General features: G+C 39.4%; 1 protein-coding gene across 1 annotated transcript in view; it reads left to right on the forward strand.

The window, feature by feature from the left end:
* Nucleotides 1-749: 749 nt before the first annotated feature.
* Nucleotides 750-22259, forward strand: part of LOC140231960 (bifunctional heparan sulfate N-deacetylase/N-sulfotransferase 3-like) — a 37041-nt gene continuing 15531 nt past the window's right edge. Inside the window, exon 1 of the mRNA XM_072312110.1 lies at nucleotides 750-832. The gene's annotated coding sequence lies outside the window, so the exon portion shown is untranslated. The remainder of the gene's footprint in view (nucleotides 833-22259) is intronic.

The following is a 22259-nucleotide window of genomic DNA, read 5'->3' on the forward strand; positions in this document are numbered from 1 at the left end:
CATATTTCATAAGAGGTTTCTCATTATCTCACCAAGCACCAAGAAAATGTTGTAAACTTGAATCCTCACCTCATCCTGTACAGTCCCTCTAACAGTACATTCCTCCTTTTTTTGCAAAATGCAATTTTCTGTATAGCGCCACCAGTATACGCAAAGTACATTGGTGTCCAGCGGAAGATGATAAATAACACGAAACCACAACACAGTGCTGAAACCTGTGATGGTTTGATGTCGGTGCTTGCGCCTCTTTAGCTCTGTGGGAGCTGTGTGTGTAGACGGTGCTGGGGAGAAAATCTCTTTGGCTGTAGCCTAGTTATATTCAGACGTCCGGTTCTTGACTCGGGAAGGCACCGCTGGTAACTGCAGCTGACTGTGTTGTGAGAAGGTCCTGTCTGGAAGTTGCTTGGCGAAGAACAAGTCTCGCCGATGTTATCACCTTACTTTCTCCCCTGAGCACATTTCCCTTGTTCTTGTGTGGTAAGATGGCACAGCTTGTTGTCGGATAGAAACGTCGAAAAGCCAAATCGATCGAACCGCTCTGTCAGCTTCTGATCGTGTACACTAGGCCTTACGTGAGTGAGGTTGGCTTATCCTCGTCTGCCGCCGCCCGGGATCTGTTTGGCCGTGTGTTGACGTCTACGCTGCGCTGCTGCATGCTGCTGACTACTTTTCGATGTAGAACGGGATTTCAAGCTCTCAAACATCGAGTAGACGGCACCTTCTGACCTACGTTACATGTCTATATCGACTTTACCAAGGAAATGGAACTCGATTTCACGAGATTGGAATGAATTTTTCTTCAGGCATCATAGCTGTTTACAACCGTACTGATGTGAGTAAATTAGGACTCTCCATCCCAGACCTCTCGAACATTTTGACACTGAGTGTGAATGTATGCTCTAAAACCCAGGGCGCTCCTTGTTCACAGTCACATATACTTACCACTTACTTATTGCTGCATTTGAGACTGTGCTGAATGATTGTGAATGCATGCTCCGTTTTATTTGCTTGGATGGATACCTGTAGCTGAGTAGTAGGCCTATATCAGTCTATGAATTTACCGTATCGTATGGCAGATACTGAATACAGCCATTTACAATGTGTATAGTTTATACGTCTGTATTCATTCCAAGACTTTGATTTGCTTTCTCATCCAAGTGACTGGATCATGTTTTGGTAAAACAACCTAACAAATATTACACCTTACCCTGGAGCACTCCTTCACACAGTTAGATCTACACTGTGGGAGCCTTTTCGTTTGGGATGGTCACAGTCACCAAGCCCATGGACATGGTTTGTTTACATTCAGTGCCTAGACTACAGCAGAGTACAGGGAATCAGTGATTAATACTGACTTGCTTCTTATTCAGTTCTATTTACAAAATCAAATCAACATTTGTTTCACCTTCAATTCTGTTATGTCAAGGTTCTAGAGCAATGATAGTTTTGTTGGTACCCAATGTTAGAAGAAAAAGATGGTTGTAGCCTATGTGTAGTGCTAAAAACAGTTTACAACTAAGGTTCTACCTTAGTGATGTATTAAAGGGTTCGAGTGATGACAGACATGACAAGGAATATAATAAAGGCTACCAAGACAAGATATACATATATGTATTGAGGTCTTTGAACATGGCCGACTTAGCACACAATTCTTTGTCGTCACATTTTCCAATCTTCTAGTTGAAATATTTGATAAATCAATCCCTAACTGATAACTCCTCATAATTATCTATCACACCCACTCGTAATTATTGATCCATTGTATCCCTCTGACAATGTGTGTACCTGTTTTGCTTGTGGCATAGACCATGTCTAGTAACACCATGTCAGTAAGTGTTAGTTTACTTACTGTATTAAAAAATGAAAATTTTCATGGTGTTGCCCATTTTGCGTGACCTGAAACTAGCGCAAAAATACAAGCACGCAAATGTTTTTTTTTGCCATATATGTTCCAGGAGTTTAGGTCTCCATTCGGCAGAATTAAAAAGCATGTGAAACTCATGTTACCCCGCTCACCGCGAAAACTTAAACCAGTGCAAAAATATCCACTTTTACAGTACTTGGTCAGAGAACATGTAGAGAACATGCCAGACAAAAAAACAAGCATTTTTGAAAAAATCCTAAATCAATGGGGGGGGGGGGGTGTTCGAAGAGACCCCTATTTAGAGTTCCCCTGTCTGGAAGGACCTCAGGAAGATCCTTGAGGACATGCTAGATGAAATCAAGCATTTAGAGTCCCCTGGTTGTCTAGCACAAGGTCGGCGTATGTTTCTGTGGAAACCAGTGGGCGCACGTTTCTCCTCGAGAGGACGGCAGTTTCTTGCGCACACATAGTGCACACTCCACCACGAACAGCGCAGGTCACCTGAAGTGTATGCCGTGTTCACACCAAGACTGTTTAGAGTCCCATTGTCTGCGATGTACATGGCACAACCTCTAGGAGTTACATCAGACTTATGCTAGGCTAACACGATCTTTACCTCAGACCCACGGCAGACTCACTACCGACTTTTGCTTTGTGATGTGTCTGTTCAGACTCCCCATCCTCCTCTACTGAGGTAAAAACACAACATGACCTCCAGAGGTTGTGCTGTGTTTTGGGGGACTCTAAAGGGCTTTTTACACTTGCAAAACGGTGGGGCTAAGGGGGGGGGGGGGGGCCTTAACCCCACTGTTGGTACCGGACTTTCCTTAGCCCACTTTCTGTTTACACTTGTTTTTGCAAAAGTGGGCTAGCCCCACCGATAATCCTGTACTATCTGGCCCTGCAAAATAGCATGATTAGCACCGCAATTGCGGTGCTAAGCAAGCGAGTGTAAACAGAACGAAAAAATAATCCGGGGCTAAGCGACGGAGACGAAGTCCGACCCCCACTGACCAATCAGAAACGAGGTAATCAAGTGCTGCCGGTGCGTGCGTGTACTTGTACAGTGCACAGCGTAATCATGAATATTCATGTGGTTTGGAAAGTACGGGGCTAAAAAATACGAGTGTAAAAAGGGCAGTTTTCTCCTTAGCCCAGGACAAGAGCTTAGTACAGGATTTATTGGCGAGTGTAAAAAGCTGAAAAAATTGGTGCGGGACTAACGATAGTCCTGGGTCAGAGAAAGTACGGGGTTAAGAAACACAAATGTAAAAAGGGCTTATATGGGGTAATGGAAGTGCTGAAATAGGTACAATATACAGTATATATATAACTGTACTAGAATGCTCCAGGCAGATGTTCTGCCTAGAGTGACCATATTAAATGTAGTTTTGCTTTGTAGAATGACCAGATTAAATGTAGTGACCCTTGACACCTTTGCTTTCAATCATTTGCTAGCTTATTACAAGACTGTACTGTACTAATATTTGATGTGAAGGATATGACTTGTTATTGATTTCTACTTTTTTGGTTAAAAAAAAGAGTGTTATTTTGATACCGCATTTTGGTTCACTGCTCCAATTCAAAGCATGAAGCATACGCATTCATTTTTGCCTGCACACTGAATGACAGAGTGAACTGCAGCAGTGGAGGTCTTTTCTCTGTAAAGAGCACTACACTCCTGATTACTGATGCGCTCTTTTGTCAAACCACCCTGGTACCACTTGTAGTTAAATACATGATTTCTCGGCAGTGTTCCGCGTGACTTCAGAGGAAAGCAATTAGTTTCTGCTTCATTCTTAACACCTTCAGGATTGCACCAGAACTTTCCCTTTTGATATGAAATTGTTGACGGGTGGTATTACAGAGGACCTTTAACATGTGATTGATGTGAGGCTGGATGAGCTTTTGACTATGCCTGCCAAAAGCAACAGTGCAACCTGGGACCCAATTAAATTTTTTTCTGCCCGGACTTGCACATGCAGTGAAAAGAAATTCTGTGGCGTATTCATGAATATGGCAGCGCTCTTGTTAGTGGCACAAGTGGAAAGAGAAATTATGCCTCAGGTTAAAAGAGTTATTTTGCTGCATTTCACACATACGCTTTCGAAAAGTGTCTAGATATTTGCCCATGTGCTATCCAATGTCACGCTGTGTAGTGCAGCACACTACTTCTGGCTGTATGATTGATAGATAGGGATTACGGTTTGCAAGCAAAGTTTATAATTGGTCGGCAGAGTTTGTCACAAGCAACAAATTCTGAACTTTGCAGTGTGGCCAGTAGATGTAATGTGATGTCAGAACAGAATAATAACTGCTTTATATATTCAAAGGTGCGTTTATCAACCCACTTCTGGCATAGAGTTACAAATGCAAGGTTTCCAAGTTACATTCAGGGAGATTTTGGTAGACAATAAATGCAAAGCTGTTTTGATTATAGGGCTAGATATGCCTTAAAGGTGTGTGCAGTTCTGGTTGAGATGAGGATTTAGCTTTTAACATTTTGTGAGATATTCAGAAACCACTCTATGAGATGTCAAAGAGCATACAATTCTAAGAGGTATCAAAAGTTTATTTGATGAAAATCAGTTTTGAAATGGCTGAGATATCGAAAAACAAGGTGAAATAAAGAGATCCTAATAAAAAGGCATGGCCTGTCGCCTTTTTTGTTATCAATTTTTTTGATATCTCAGCCATTTGAAAACCAATTTTCATCAAATAAATGTAGAATCCTTCTTATACTGTATGCTCTTTCATATTTCATAAGAGGTTTCTCACTATCTCACGTAGGAATGTTAAAACATGAATCCCCACCTCAACCAGTACTGTACAGTCCCTTTAACGGTGAAAAAAAGTGTGATCTCCAATGTGTTTGACCTAGAAATGCATTTCTGTACAGATGATAACACTATAAGTCATTTTGAAATGCACTTATAGCTCTGACCTACCCACACCAATGATATGACCTCTGTTCCTTTGGTCAAACAGTGCAATGGAGCTGCCTTACTCTTGAATCGCAATAGAGATGATGTTAAACGCAACAACTCAAGACCCATGATCCAGAATGCCTTTGCAATTTTTAGCATTTTGTTATTGAGTATCGAAACATGATTCAAACATGGGAAAGATTAGTTACAGCCAGTTATATGGGCTTGCAGGGATTTCACCATCACACTCTAAACCTTGGATCATAATGTGGTTGCGAGATATTCCGGAGCCCATGAAAGTGGCCATAATATACTGTACCTCTCCCAGCAGGCAACACTTCTGTGATGTTTCAGTCTCCCCTTGATCTTGCCATAGAAGTACAGTACGAGCTGAAATTTTCGCGTACAGATATTTTCGCGAATTGCTACTTGGAGGACATTTTTGCGTGTTGTTAATTTTGCAGTTGCGTGGGTCTAACTGAAATAGTTATTCGCGCGTTGTTATTTTCGTATGTTGTTATTTTTTGCGGTTCAAAGGCGATTCGCGAAATTCACGAAAATAAAACCACCGCGAAAATTTCAGTTCGTACAGTATATGACTGACCTAGATATGGCATGAACTCTGATTAATAACAGACAATGCTCTCACTAGGGTAGAGATGCCAAGTTCGGTAAGCAGGTAGGCATGAGATTTCCTGGCATATTAGGGCTGCCTGAAGGAGCAAAAGGAAGGGGGGGGGGGGTGTGGGATGTTGGATAGGAGGGTGTCAGCAGACTCGTTAATAATAGATTTAGGGGAGAGTGATAAATCCACATACATTATGTATGATTTCAGTATTTATAATCGCTGTCAAGTAGTCAACTTGTCTCTGCTTGAATTTCAGCTCCACTTTGATTTGCGGCTTATAGAAGGCTTTCATTCTGCCTTGTATCCCTGTCAATTATCTGTTGTTACTTGCTGTATTATGTTTGCAGCCATAACATACATGTACAAGGTGTATATGGTCAGGCACTAATACACAACAGATTCATTCAACCCTATTGTATAATACACGTTTTATTTATGCTTTATATCAATATTTTGCCACTTACTAGATAGTGTGCTTCAGTAAAATGTCTGTCTCAGTAAAATCCTCTTCAAGTCAACTTAAAACACTGGTTGTTTGTTTTCGTAGATAAACTTTAATTCAAAGTGATCACTACATTGTATATAATATATTAAAAATCTTTCCCAAATGTTGATTTTTAGGTTTGGATACATACTGTCTAAATGTATTAAAATGAAAGTGAAATGAAAGTCAGATTTTCAGTGCAACGTGAGAATACCAGTGTACATTTTGTATGTAAACTCATACTGTACATGCGATGTACAATTGTGTACGAATCTTGTAGTATTTGTCTAAGTGTATTAAGGAAGAAGGAAGTAAATATACTTTGTGTGTGTGTGTGTGTGTATGTGTGTTTGTGTGTGTTTATGTCTGATTTATTACAAAAATGTGTTTTCCAAAATTACAACAGAAAATGCTTTTTAAAACAATGTCTCTCAAACATTTCATGACCACATAAAACTTGGATGCACGAGAAACCGCAAGCTACAATATTTTAATGTGACTATGAAACATTTTCTCTTTACCAGTAGCTATTCTGTAGAATGCCTGTATTCTGTTTCAGTTTCATTCTTTTATGTTCATGTCGCCTACATATTAAACAGGTGTGATTGATGTGTACAATTTATCTTTATTTGAACAGAGTTCACTTTAGGAAATGCTGCCGTGATTTATGAGTCTTAAATGCAGGGACTAGCGCAGTTAAAGGTTGAATAATGTTAATGACTACACAGCAAGTTTTCTAGTTTGAAAGATTTGTAGGTCAGCAATTCAGATTACTAAAGAATTAGATTGTATCCACGGTTGATTAATTGCATTTGAGGGATTTTCCAATCTTGTACATCCGTGTCGGTGGGTGTTGTTGAGAGATAGATACTGTACTGTATATCAGGAAGATTACAGGAAATTAGGATCCTGAACCAGTAACCTGAACTCAGCTGTGACACTCTGCGTAGATCTGTCTGTGTAATTTTATCCATCCCGACCCTCTTCACCTACATGTAATGAGCTCTCTTTACTCTTGATGATCCCTTTCTTCACCCCCTTTAAGCTCTATCCACCCCTTTAAGCTTTATCCACCCCTTTTATCCATCCCGACCCTCTTCACCTACATGTAATGAGCTCTCTTTACTCTTGATGATCCCTTTCTTCACCCCCTTTAAGCTCTATCCACCCCTTTAAGCTTTATCCACCCCTTTGAGCTTTATCCGTGTATTCTATCACACATTTTATTCTACACTATTTTAAGATTGATATGTGTAGTGTCAGGATTAGATGACTTGTTGTTGTTAAAGCAGATTCCTATGTGTGTAGACACAGAAGCGACATGACTTTTCTAATCTTAGATGACCCTGTATTTGAATGTTGTACTAGTTCAAAGTGAACAGAATCAGAGAATATATCTAAATGATCTTGCTTACCCACATGCAGTGAATCTTCCCATTTTGGTATCAGACTTTCTCTCCATGATATTAGGCTTGTGTTATAGCATTTGTAACTCTGCTAGAGGAAAACACTTTAATGACCTCTTGTGAGCGATTCTGCTGAAGCGATTTTCACAGGGCAGCTAATCACGATGGATCAGGTTATAGTCTGCAGGCGAGTCAGAGTGTCAGAAATTAGTATTCCATGTGAGTGTTCCGAGTGTTGGATGCATTACCTATGGCCATGATACGGCATACAGATTGCAGGAGAGCTGGGACATTAGCATACATAGTTTGTAAGACTTGCCCATCTTTTCTTTAGTTTAAAATGTGAATTTAGACAGAAATTTATAGATTCTTTAGTGTACATTTACCCTTCATATTACAATGGAATGGTTTTTTGGCGCCTTTAGTTATATTTGTACTTTCTTTTGTCTTTCTTCTGTTCATAGCAACAATCTATATGTTTAATCAGATCTATTTTTTTCTTCTTCTTCTGCTGATAATCCTTAGGTATAATACCCCTGCAGATGGCCTCTGCTTATCCCCACCAAATCTAAATTTGTTTACACTGCTTTTATCTTTTATGACTGAAGTTTCTTGTACTGTATGGTAATCTATTTCATGCAGTATATGGTTTCAATCATGCTAATTTGTCTGTTTGTCTGTTTTAGTTCAGTTGTAGTAATAAGTAGTACATTGTTATATGTAAATGAATGTTCAGTTTACACATTCAGTCTTGGTGGGACTGTGCATGGGGAAAATGGACTACTGTAAAACATGATATATTCGCGGCATGAATTTTTCGCGAATTGGAGCTGACGGCCTTTTTTGCGGCATGAAATTTTCGCGAACTGCCACTGGCATTCAATGCATATAGTGTGGACAAGAACTTTCGCGTGCATTTTAATTTCGCAAATCTTGGCGCTTGCGAAATTCGCGAAATTAAAATGCATGCGAACATTTCTCGTTTTACAGTATACATCAAACAATGTCCAGGCTTTGACTTTCCATCAGTTGGCTACAGGTGGTAATTAATTACCGGTAGAAGTGGAAGTAGTAGAGAATGTTTGCCTTGTGGTAAATCAAGATAGTTGAGAATGTGTTTTACAGCACAAAACTGCACAAAGTTTGTCAACTTCTTCTGTTGATATTACTGTTTCTCAAAGGTGCATGCCAAAATTATGTTTTTTTATAGGAGGACTGTTGTGGCAACTCTCAGTGGCAAGACATTTTTGCTTCACATGCATTTTTTTTTAGTACTTCTCAGATTTATTTTCCACAAGCTCTCCTTGTCATTTCTCATTACTAGTACTTTGATGACCGTAGACAGTATTAGAAGCAATGGAATTGCATCTTGTGTTATTTGTACGTAAGCATATAGTCATTATAGGACGCAATGAATAGATAATGGTGGTTATTTGAGAGAAGCCAGGTAGTTTTAAATCGTCAACCCTGGTACAATACGGCAAAGCAATTTTTTGCTTTTGATTGAGGAAATGATGTGATGAAATTCCAATCCAGGTCAGAGACTGTAATCCTTTCGTATCTTTGATGGAAGTCAATCAAACTGAGTACAATTACAGAACAAAAACATGATGTATCGGCATAATTCTCTATCAGGCATGCATGGGGTCAGGGGTCAAAGGTCAATGTCAAACGTCTGTGAGATAGTGCCTGAAAATGATTGGGGAAGATGATCAATCCATCTTAGCAATAAGATAAGTGTATGACAGGTGAACGCTGACTGATAGATTTAAGGCATGCCATGTCAAAGGTCAGTTGACACAAGGTTGACAGAAGGCACTCTGCACAGAGTTGAAAGACAAAAAGGCTCAACTGTTGAGGATGGGAAGATGAAACAAAGCTTGGCAGACAGATTTTACGTCAAAATGAATTGATTGAATTGAAGATGTGTAGGCAGAGACAGGCAGAAATATGAAGCTTCTTCAGAAGTAGCATGCGCTGTGGAGTCTTTAGATGGGAAAAAATGGGGACCTAGAGTTGACTGTGCTCATATTCATGGACTTTGATGGAGCTGAGATGATGTAGAAACACACTTGTTGAGAAGCCTTGAAGGCGGGCCAAGAAGAGTCAGTCACTGAAGGTAGAAACAAACAAGGGTTGTCCTATCTTCTAAAGTAAGCCAAGGACAAGTTTGTACTCCCTATTCTGTGTGTGCCAAGTACAAACGAGTAAAATCCTGATTGTTGTTTTTGTGTTGTTAATTTTAGATAATGAAATAAGTACAGATTTGGGTAGGTTTCTTTATTGGTTCTCAGAAAAATAAGAAATTACAAATATAGAGATGGGATTGATATGCTTGAAAATTTTGTCAACAAACAAGGCTAGCGTCATTATTTTAATGCTGTACACAGATAGCTATGTATATGATGAAGAATGACTGGCTATCACTGTGACTGTCTTGTGTCCTGGTCTCCTAAAAATTTATACAGTCTCTAGGTGAATTCATAAGCTGGCAGGTGGTTGCTTGCTTGCTTGTTGATAAAAGAGGCATAATTTATTCTCTTCTAGCCATCTTACAGTTTACTGAATCGGTGAACTTCTATTCTTTCTGAGGATTCTTCATTATGAGGATGCTTTCCAGCATCACCTGTGTTTCTCATTTGTGCGCATCATCTAAATTGATAATGTTTCGGAGAGAGGCTCTTAAAAGATGCATAACTTGGTCTTTTTGTGATGCTCAGTGCAGTACTGGCTCTCCCTTGATTTGGAGCACTGTTTATCTCAAGCAGAGGGGGGCGTCTGTATGACGCATCTTTCATCGAATGATAAGGACTCCATCCTGCTATAGAAAATAGGCGAGGCTATTTTCATCTTATGCTGTACTGGCTTAAAAAGGCATGAACTTTTTTTTTCTCTCTCTCCCCCCTTGGAAGAATTCATAGTAAAGTTTAGACTTGGAAATATTACTTTAATCATATTGCTTGCATCTGACATGGCTAAGTCATTCAGTATTGCATGAGAAATAGGGTGCATCTATACACTCACTTTTGGCACAGAATCAAGGTTTCCAAATAACTTTCAGGTAGTTTTGGGCAGTTCATGAATGCACAGCTGTTTTGATTATGGGGTTAGAAATGCATTTTTGAAATGCCTAAAACAGAAAAAGTGTAATCGCAAAGTTACAAAGTCGCAAAGTTGATAAAGACAGCCATAGACTAAGCCAGCTCTGAATAGACACTGATGAATGTTTCCTTTCATTTGGACAGTAAGTCAAAAGCAGCCCTGCTGAACCCTAAACGCTTTGGATGAGGTTGTACACTGTTCACTCAGAAGCCTCATTCACACACAGGAATTATCTTTTTTTGCATCACTGTTGCGAAAACTATTTCTCGTACCACTGTTCACATGTGTAAAAACAAAAACAAAAACATGTGGCTGCAAGAGAAATCCTTTGAATCTCCAGACTGCGCATGCCTAAATAGTGTCCGAAACGTTGACCCCTGGCATCCAAGTGTGCGGACTTATGTGGCGAGTTGCATTATGGGATTGAAAAAGTGGAAAAGTGGTCCTAATGTGCCATTCACACATGCCACTCAGGCATTATGAAAGTTTTTTTTTTAAAATCATGCCAGAATTTTTTTTATTTTTGCATCGCGATGTAGGTAGTGAGAGTTAATGATTGTTTTTGTGTCTGAACACAAGAATTAGCAGCTTTCATGTGATGTTGCTATTTAAAATCAGTTTTCTAAGGTGTGTGTGAACCAGCCTACTCTAGAGTGCACTGTTCTTTAGAATGGCTTGCTCTTTGAAATATGTTTTGAAGAAAGATAATGCTTTGACAATATCCCTTGCACCTATGGAGATGTGACTATAGTAGAAAAAGTGCGCAATCTGTTACTGGCAGTATTGAAATAATCCACACAATTGTACTAACAGCTTTGCCATGCCGTGGTGTAACTTTGTATGGAAATATGCATGTGTTGTAGGATTTTCTCAATATCTTGAGAGCTCATGTAAGCTTCAGGAATAGCTGTCTAGCTTTATGATAATGATGATAAGAATGGAGAAAGGCTTGCCTAACACAGCAACAGTAAGTGTTTTCAGTGCCTGCTACATAGAAATCAATTTGATAGAAGACAGTTATGAGGGAGCTTTTAGATAACTTTTTGTATCCTGTTAAGAAACAAACCAAACATTTTCAAGTATTGCTACACTTAAAATGATGATGATGCTAATTGATTTCTAATGTAGCGTTGTCATCAAATCACTGTATACTGTAGTACATGACATAGCCCATTTAGTGAAATCATGTCTATGCATTTCATCTACTCATTCCATTACCTTAGGGGGAGTGTTGTAGTCGGGGGTGCCACTTCCTTTAAACACATAACGTGGACTTCATGACGCTTTAAAAGCATGACACTGTGTCAGAAGAAACCCCAAAGCCTGCTAAAACAAGAATGTGCAGCAGCCAGTAGGCAAAGAAAGGGAAGAAAGCATAGAAGTTGTCCCATGAATTATAATCACAGCCCATTGAAGGACGTGTTCATTTTAGAGACGTTTGGAGGCTTCTATGATTACTTTTAGACATAATACATTTGTATATTCTATTGTATGTGTTTGCCATTTGCATACAAATGCACTTGAGTGTTTATAAAAGGGAAAGATACGAATTAGAGGATAGTAGTTTAGAGTGATGCATTTTCTTTGTATGTGTGTGCTTGTATCATTTAGAAAACACTGTAGTCTATTCATTTTTTTTTTTTTGTCATGAAATTATGGTTGCTGCAGAAACATTTAAATCCAGACTTAAAATGCATCTGTTCCTTTCACACTGAAGATTTATAAATGCAATCTATAATGTTCGGAACAATTGTGTACTTTATCTGGTATCTGTTCGTTTGTTGTTTGCCATTTTATTTTTTGATGTCATGTTTGTTCATGTTTTCTATCTTTTCATTTTGTTTAAGCACCATGAGCACCGAAAGGTGAACCTGTGTGCTATACAAGTAGCCACTGTCATTGTTGCTTGTATAGATCAGTAAAAATACTCCTGCAATAAGTGTAGAAAACACAGAAAGGTGATGCTACAAAACTGCACGTAGATTAAGTGGCATTAAAAGTAAGTCAAGCGAAGAGCAACCCTTTAAGAAATAGAGCGCGAGTGCGTGAAGCTGGCGATTATTGTTGGGGAAATCTTATCCAGTCGCAACAATCTCAAATGTTGTACTTTTCAAGCTGTGAAAGTGTGCCTTATCGTGTAATGAAGCTGCTATTGGGCTAACAACAGGCAGCAAGAAGGCAGGAAAGTGCTATCGCCGCTGGACCACTTGATGATGTTTCTGACCCCTCCTGGCTGAGCCAGGCCGGCAATCGATTTCCCCTCTCTCCGAACTTTCTCCAAGGGAGTTGCGATCGTCAGTACTAACTCTTTGTCTGTTGTGGCAACTGTGCACCACAGTTAACCTCATTCCTTGTAAAGTTTGCCCTGAGCGCCTTCATTGTAACTGCTGTATTTTTTTCTTTCAGTTGCGTTTTCGCAAGGTGTACCTGTGTAGCCTTATATCAAGGCCAAGTCACATCACAATTTTGAAATTTTTCCTTAATTATCAATAACTCTGGAATTAAAATGAGAGTGGGGGGGGGGGAGGAGACTGTAGAATTTGCACAAAATAAGCAATAAAAACTACTGCATGAAGTCAGGTGTGTGTGTGTGTATGTGCATCACATATAAACTTGCCTTTAAATGCTTGAGGTATGTTTGGCCTGGATAAAAAAAAATCTTGAATTGTGAGTCCATGGCCTACTTTCTGCCCAGCAAACATTTCTCTGGCATTGAAACTTTGGCAGAGATAAGAAGAGGGCTGCTGCATCATTCAGTTCATTCCCTGCTGTGCTGTTAGAGTTGACGCACTACAGTAGTATATCATTTGGTTCAATTCCTGCGGTGCTGTGAGAGTCGAATCTATCGTAAACTTTTGATGAGTAAGAGGTTAGTGAGACAGAGGAAGAGACTGCCAGTTATCTGCGAAAAAACAAAAATGAGGCAAGTACATTGTAACTTTGGACCATCGTGCACTTTGCCGCACCCATCCAACTGAAGAGGGCGGAAAGTGCATTTGGATGTGTTTGTGTACAAAGTAAGTGTATGTTTTTTGTTTGTGTCTGTTTGTGTGTATAATGTGTATGGCGCATGTGTATTTTTGTGTGTGTGATGGTGAATTTCAAGGGGGGGGGGGACAGGATTTTTTAGCCTTAATTTTTTGTTGTTGTTGAAGGAAATTCCATGCCATATTCATTTTGATTTTGATAAAGAGTGTAGAGTGAAGCAGAAAATTGATATTTTTCTGATGCTCAAAGAAAGAAATAAGATTGTCTGTGGAAAAATGTCATATAAAAATTTTGAATATGTTTGTGTGTGGGGGGGGGGGTCAATAGTTGGCAATTTCTCCTTTTATAGAGTCGGTATAGCTAGAAGTAAAATCTTGTTACAGTTTTAGAATGACCTGATGCCAAGGGTTTTGTTTGTTTGTTTGTTTTTTCTTGACTGTAAATAATTAATAAATGCAAAATGAGGTTTGTTTTTGTGTGCAAGTCAGTGGCCTGTGGGAAATTTTGAGATGAAAATTCTTTCTTTTGCTGAAAACCCCAACTCTTTAAAGGTGCCTCTTGTCTACTGTGCATCAATCAGCCCTCGACATTAATTTTCTCAAAACCATTTTGGCTGGTGCAATTTAATTTGGGAAACTTAGTCTCAAACTATATGAAACAGCCATAATTAAAAAAAAAAAGGTAAAAAAGTCTGTACAGTGTACAAACATACAGCAAAGTTGCTTATCTAAGGGAATAACGGGGTACTGCTAATTAGAGAGAGGATATTAGCTCAATCGTGGCCGGTCCTGGATACAATTAGTGACCTCCCAGCCCACTTTACCACAATTCTTCTGACAGACTTCAGCCATGCATCTACTCCACCTACAAATTTCAATGAAACTTTGATGAAGTGGTTTGATAGAAAGATAGATTGATCAGCAAATTATCGTATTGATAAATACCAGTAGGGCATGGATGTACAAAGGTATGGCATAGTTCTGGTTGAGATGGGGATTCAGGTTTTAACATTTTGCAAGATAATTAGGAACCACTTGAGAAATATCAAAGTACATACAATTCTAAGAGGAATTCAAAGTCTGTTTGATGAAATTTGGTTTTGAAATGGCTGAGATATCCAAAAACAAAGAGGTCCTAATAAAAGGTGGGTCCCACCTTTTGTTAGGACAACTTTGTTTTACTTTGTTACAATGTAAGCTGATTGCCTTTGCAGACATTGCTCTATTGAAATGATAATAAAGCTGACATACATGCAATATATATATATATATATATATATATATATATATATATATATATACAATGTATATATATATATATATATATATATATATATCAGCATTTTAGCCTTCCTGTAGCAACATGACATAAGCTACAATCAAATATACCACTAGGAAAGAAAATCAAGTCAGTTGAAGAAAGTTGGAGTGCACCTGACATCATTTTACATTCGGTATAGGTATTTTTTCAACCTCGGTTTCATCCTTTGTATGTTCTGAGTTTTCAAACGTTCCGTCGACCATGAAGCTGTGGAAATTAAACAGTCGGCCAGATCCGTTCAGGGGTTAAAGTTTTGAAGGGGAAGGAACTGTATGTGGGTTGATATTTGGCTTTCACAGAGTGACTTCCCCCCATCCCTGGCGTGCAAGGTTGCTTGATGGAAACCTAATTAACCTGCTTAAGACCACTATCTGAAAATTCCATTGACATGTCATGGAGTTGTAGTTGCCAGTGGCAATGACCGAGTTAAAGGTTGTCGCAGAACAATCTACACGTGCGATGTAGCTGAATTTTCAACTATAGCACAACAAAAAGTTAATTCTTGATCCATATCTATGTGGATAGAAATGCTGTGTTGAAGCGCTGCATGGAGTTCACTGTAGAAAGAGGTGTCTGGCATAAAGGGGCCATTGAATGATTTTTTTTTTCTTTTCAATTTTTCAAAATAGTGATTTGTTATGTGCTGCAGTATGGGAGATTCTTGTCACAGATCATAGCTGTGTTATGAATTTAAAGCCAGTGTCAGAAACTATACACTAGACACAGTGACAATCGAAGTATGATATTTCTTTAATTTTGGTCAAATTCTGAGAGAGGAGACTCTAGGCTTGAAATGCCATGTAATTCTTTGACCCTTTGGAATGTATGATGGAAAATCCAACATGAAGGAATGCTAATTTTTGTGCCCCAAAACAGGGCCATGAACTTGTGTGGTTTGGTGAAAGTGCACTTAGTCACCTTCATTTTGTATTTAAAACAAACAAACAAAAAAGGGGGTTTGAAACTCCAGGACAACCAGTGTAAAGAGATTATCAGATTGACCTAAACTTTGCACACTCATGTTCATGATTATGTCAAAGTATCAAAGCTACTCCTTCCTCTTCAAAAAAAAAATGGGGAAAAAAGCATTTGTGGGTTTTTCATGCACACTTTTATATAGCTCAGGAGGAAAATAGGAAAAAAAGAACTTTGAAAAAAAATCAGCATGATTCTGCAAACTGCTGAAAATACTTATGTGATACTTGGTAAAATTTTGACGTAGCTTCCAAACTCTGAAATTAGATAAGAAAAGGTTAACATTGTTACCCCCCCCCCCCCATGTCAGTCATGTAAGTTCACTGAATGTTTGTATTATCAGGCCTTTTGAATCCCTACTGAATGCCAATTAATCATTTTTTTTTTCTTAATATTTGTGATGCATGGTCACATTTAGATAAAAAGATGCATACACATTCGAACACACGTTCTAACAAAGCTGCAGAAAGGCCAAGAGGGTGGTTAGGTAAGTCATAAAATTTTTAGTGTATGAATGGGTCGGGCCAACTTACAGAAGTAAGCTAGCACCTGGCGTGGGCCAGGCTTGGGCCAGGCGCCGATCAAAGATTTTATGAATGGTAGCAGCGCCAGGCTCGGGCCAAAATTCCTTGCACGGTCAAAGGTTACGATTACCTGGCCGTGCCTTCGCTGGAGCGCGCGTTCAGATACCATGGTAGTTATCCCTTACGTGGCAGAGTTTTTGAATGGGTCATCATTAAAGCAGCACAGCTCTGCTATAGTTACTGAACGCAATTTTTACTGGTTGGTGCGGACCAAATTAGCTCGGGCCAGGAGCTGGCCAAAAAATGCATGAGTTACTGAAAGGGGTATAAGATCTCTCAATTTGAAATTTCTGTGGACCGACATAGAAATGTACTGGCGTGATATCAAAGGAAACCTGTTGAATCTTACTTGCCCGACTAGCAACCAAAAGATAATTTTTTTGAAAACAAATTCTGTGGCCAGACATCAATTTTCAGTGGCCCTGGGCCACTGAGCCACCGCTAATGTGGAGCCCTGGTGATTATGTTGCATGTGAGGTCAATGCTACTTTAGACAGATTATCAAAGTATACAGTTACCCTATATGCATTGGTCAAATAACAACAGGTGTGACCCAATCAGCTTGAATTGGATTTACTTTCTGGGATTAGTGTTGGTACTTGTGTACAGTACCAGTTCAGTCCCACCTGCACTCTTAGGCCCGAATTCACGAAGGTGGTACAAATGAAACCATGGTTTAAACCATGGACAAAATCTATGGAGCGCCAAGTGTCGCACGGAATATTTCGTTACGAAATTGGTCATTTCGTCGACAAAATGACCGTTTCGTTAACAAAATTATCATTTCGTGGACGAAGTGTTCATTTAGTTACCAAACGTTGTCATTTCGTTAAAAAATAATCATTTCATTGACGAAATGACTGATTTCGTAACGAAATATTCCATGCGACACTTGGCGCTCCATAGATATTGTCCATGGTTTAAACCATGGTTTCATTTGTACCACCTTCGTGAATTCGGGCCTATATGTTTACTCTGTGTAGTCGGTCAGAAGTACACAAGTAGTATCACAGTCAATTTCTTCAGCATAGCCAAGTCCATGTGATACTTGATAGCAAGTCAAACTCATTTCCAGCTGCATGCCTCATGGCATCATTTAGCCTTTGTCAAAGGCCTTCGCTTTTGTTGTTAGCACCAACATTTTGTGAGCGAAGGAAGCGAAAGTGGAAAGAGTGAGCTTGAGAGCCTTTTGATATTGTGAATGTGATGATAATTCATGAGCTGGAATAAAGCTTAGATTAAGCAGGTCTCAACTTTAACCAGGACCACTAAAAATTGATGTTGGGCCACCAAACTTCAAACAAGATTATTTTTTGATGGCCCAATTACATAGCTGAAATTTAAAATGAATTTTTATATTTCCTTTTATTTGAAGCCACTTAATTTCTTTTTTGGGCCACCAAAGTTTCAAATTCATTTAGACGGGCCACCACAGAAAAATGTTAGTGTTGAGCTCTGTTAAAGATTCAGTAGTGTGAGTGCAGATTCATGGATGGCCCAATTCATTCGCTGCCCACCGGGTAGGCCTACATTAGAAAAACAGATTTACAGCAAGGTTGTGAAAATGTAGCACAAATACCGGTAGCAGCAGTCAGCGAATATGTGCTTTGAAGTGTACTCCATCAGAAATGGTCAACTACAGTCAAGATTCAGTCAAGATTCAGTCAAGATTCTTTGATTGTATTTTATGTACTTCTAGAGGCCAGTGATGAAGCTTTACATAATTCATTATAGAGATTCTCGAATATGTCCGAGGCGGGCCAGCCTTCCTAGTCCGTAGTATCCCCATAATACCACGTCATATTGTTATGTGGCACAGCCACCCCTGTTTAAAAGACAAGTTCACCTTCATTAACATAAGGTTTAAGAGAATGCAGCAATATTGGTAGAACACATCAGTGAAAGTTTGAGGAAAATTGGACAATCGATGCAAAAGTTATGAATTTTTAAAACTTTTGTGTTGGAACCACTTGATGAGGAGACTACTAAGGCTCGTGATGTCATATGAGTACAACAGTATAAAGAAAATATATAAAGAAAATTTAACATATTTTCACTTTTTTCGCATAATAAAAGAGCACTTGACTTGCCTCTTTCTAAAGGCAATGGGAATAATATTACCCATAACATATGTCAGTAACGAGTCAAGGGAATGTGTACTTTTTTCAAAAGATGAAATTTTGTGAAATTCTCTATATTTTTTCCTTATATTGTTGTACGCATGTGACATCATACACTGCAGTAGTCTTCTCATCCAGCAGTGACTGCACAAAAACTTCAAAAATTCATTACTTTTGAACGGATTGTCCGATTTTCCTCAAACTTTCACTGATGTGTTCTACTAATATTGCTGCATTCTCTCCGTCCTTATGTTTATAAAGGTGAACTTGTCCTTTGATAATTTAGACCTGCACTGAATGATTCAGGCATAAGATAAGAAATTCAGATTGGTCTCTGAAGGGCCATCTTGTCATGGTCTGGCTTGCACTAATGGCTTGATCATGTCTCGTGATGACCCTCTGCTTGTCATTAATTATAAAGCGAGAGTGTCTTTGACGAAGGCTAGGTACTATGAAGCTGTTGGCTCTTCCTGTACTTGAACATACAGTACTGAACTCCATGCACAGTCAATTGAACTTTTCATGTGCGGTCGTGTATGCTCGAAGGAAAACTGAGAAGCGCTATTGATTGCACCAGTATGCATTTCCTGCAGCCTGATCGATAAGCGAGAGCATGCTGCCCTCGTTGGTGTTGTGCCTTGGCTGAGATGGGAAAAGCGATACTTCGTACATTTCAAGGCACAAAGCAGACGCCGAATGCGCATACAAATGTTGTGAAAATGTTACAAGTATAGAAGGACATGGGTTGTAATCTATATTTAAGTACTTAGAATTTTCTTGAGTATTTTTTCAGTGCAAATTTTAAAGTGTTGAGATCACAGGATAAGCTATCAGAAGCTTGGGGCAGAGTCTTGTCCTGTCTTTTAGAAAGCTTTCTGCAATGCAAGGAAAAAAGATCCAAAAGTATGGGTGGCCTAACCTCCTGTAGAGAAGGGCAATCAAAGAAATGAATAGAATGGGTCAAACTTCCAAATGTGAGAAGCCTAATGGGAGTTAGCAGAAAATCATTGAATAGGGCAATATTCAGCTTTAAGGAGAATTACTTGAATCAGATTTAAGTAATTCTCAGTTGATTATGATGAAAGCTAAAGAGTAGAATGGACAAATGTGAAAAGAGGAAGGAAGGAAAGACATTGGCTGCAGCCATGCACAGCGAGAAGAAAGAGAGAGCTAAATAGATGGAGACTTTTAGTAATGACGCTTTTAGACCATGGCAGTGGAATGAAAAGTAAATAATCATATCACTTCACGCCACTTTTGTGGCGCTTGACTTCACTATGCTTTCAGACTGAGAATGCCATTCCACATTTTCGATTGAAGCAGAAAATGTGTGATGTGCAGCGAGAGGAAGAGATATCTGATAGAGATCACTTTCTGTGTTTAAACATTGAATGTCATCAGTGCAATTCATATTTGCTCGATGAACGCTAGTCTTCTTCAAAGGCACTGATGAGTTTGTTAGCGATGAAAGTTTAGAGCGAAGAACTTCAGAGCCGAAGCCAAGCGTGTCAGCACAGGGACAGGGCCTTGTGACATCTGCACATTCATTATAGGGTATTCATAACGGAAAAATCCTAACCTGTGCATCACTCCTGAATTAATTCAGTTAGTCACTTTGACTAGTGGAACTCTTCATTTCTTAGTCGGCTATCAGTGCAAAGTGGTTATGCATGAACTTTTTCAGATGGTGCTCTGCTGATTGGTCATGATTTTTTCCTGCCAGGCATTGGTAGCAAAATCTGGTAATTTAAAGTCGTAAGTTCAAAAAATTTGTCAAAATCTCCAAAGGCCCTCCTGCATGCAGGGTCATGGCTCGTGCTGGTGGTTTGACTAGTCTCTGTTAACAGCCCTCTTCTTGTTCCTTGTGATATCATGTCAGAACAGAGCCTTTGACAAAGCCTAAGTACACAGAGGCAGTAGTGGTCAAAACGGTGCCATACACATTTTCGCAGAACACGTACACATGCGTCAGTGCTTGCTGACCAATAAGCCACTACAGTATGTGAAGAATTGCATGACTTTGATTCACTTTCCTGGTGGTACATTCACATTTGTATCTAACACGCGAGTGCATCAAGAATTGTACATTACATTTGATTTCGAAGGCCATGGAATTCACATTGCTGCAGTATGGAATGATGTTAGTAGATTATCAGAAGGTGAAGAGAAGCATGTCATTAGCTTTACAGCTCTCATATTTCTTTCCACAATTAGAAATGTGCTCTAGGAAATTTAATTTTAAACCAAAATATTTTTCAATCTGAAAGGGGATGGATAGAAAAGAGAAGTTCAAGGAAACAGCATGAGGTTGTTATCTGCAATAAGGTCGGAAGGAAAGAAAACATGGTTGGTGACCCAGGTAACCTTGGCATCTTGTCAAGCTTGCCATTAATGTCAGTGTGTCACCAATCTGAATGATAAGGTATGTGATAGAGGCTGCCTTTATCAACTTTCCCACATTTGAAACGCGTTTCAATACCCATGCACTATCAAAACGCATTTGCAAACGCCTTTCAGCTCGCATTTTTCTGGTTGTTGGTTTATCAACTCTGTTGTGAGTCGATTAGGAGGCATTATCACTGCGCAGCTCCATTGCCCATCTTGACCCGAGGAGCAGAGGTGTTTAGAATTTGACAGTGGTTGACAATGGTTGACCTGCAAAATGCATTTCAAAATGACTAATTTTTGCTTTATCATCTCCACAGAAATGCATTCCTGGCTCAAACACGTTTGTTATCGCACTTTCTTCAGTGTTTCAAAATCAGCTTTGTGTTTATCGTCTGCCCAAAACTCCATGAAAGTTGTTTGGAAACCTAAATTCTGTGCCAGAAGTGAGTTGATAAAATGCACACACCATCTGGGTACATCCTTTCATGCTGTTCGAGCGACATATTCTCTTTCTTATGTAGCTCCCGAGGAAAATTTGCCAGAATTGTCAACCGTGGTAGCGTCTGTAAAGAACCATAGTCTTCGGTCATGGGAAATGGGAAACAGCAAAGCCATGGTAAAATTCAGCTTAACGTAGGGAGTTAGTGGTATTGTAGATTTGTGCAGACGAAGGCAATCATGCCTTCATATAATAGGCCCGTTCACAAACAACGAAAATCGAAATTTCAGTCGCCATCCAAATTTCGATTTTTTTTTTTCGACCGTTCATACACAGGGAAAAATCGCACTTCGCAGCAAGGAAAGAACGATCAGTGGCCAAACTGCGCATGCGCGAATCTTGCATGACCGAAGACTGACCCCGCAGTCCCAATAGAGTTTCGCACGCGCTGCGAACGATGGGACTAAAAATACCGATTTCCGAATCTCGATCGCGCTCACACACACGACGCTTGGCAAAATAATCGCGATTATTCTGAAAAATCGCACTAATAGTGCGAGTTGGATCGCGATAAGGATCGCGGTAATTAGTGAGATTTTTCTGTCCACACTGGAAAAAATGTTGAAATTTTGATCGCGATAAGAAAATCGATTTTTAAATCGCACTTTTTCCCTTGTGTGTGAACGGGCCTATTATTGCAATGGAAAAATATGACACACAGCCGCGGAGAATTTCCTCCCTCCGTAGGAAATTTGATGCCCATACAGGAGCACTGGCGAGACACTGATCAAGCATTCTGCTATCCATTGTATGTTTATATGCTTGAAGCAGTTTCTACATTCATGCACAAATCTCTCCCTCCCCCCCCCCCCTTTTCTCTGTGTGGTGCCTCAGTGAAGTGCTTCATGTAATACGAATTCTTTACGTATGTATTACGCCGGACATGATCTTATCACAGATGGAAGATGGATTTAAGGCAGTGGAGATGGGGTCGTACAGAAGAATGATGCATACATCATGGATGGCTCACACTT

Source organism: Diadema setosum, chromosome 8 (assembly GCF_964275005.1).
Source record: "Diadema setosum chromosome 8, eeDiaSeto1, whole genome shotgun sequence".
In the NCBI taxonomy this organism is placed as follows: Eukaryota; Metazoa; Echinodermata; class Echinoidea; order Diadematoida; family Diadematidae; genus Diadema; species Diadema setosum.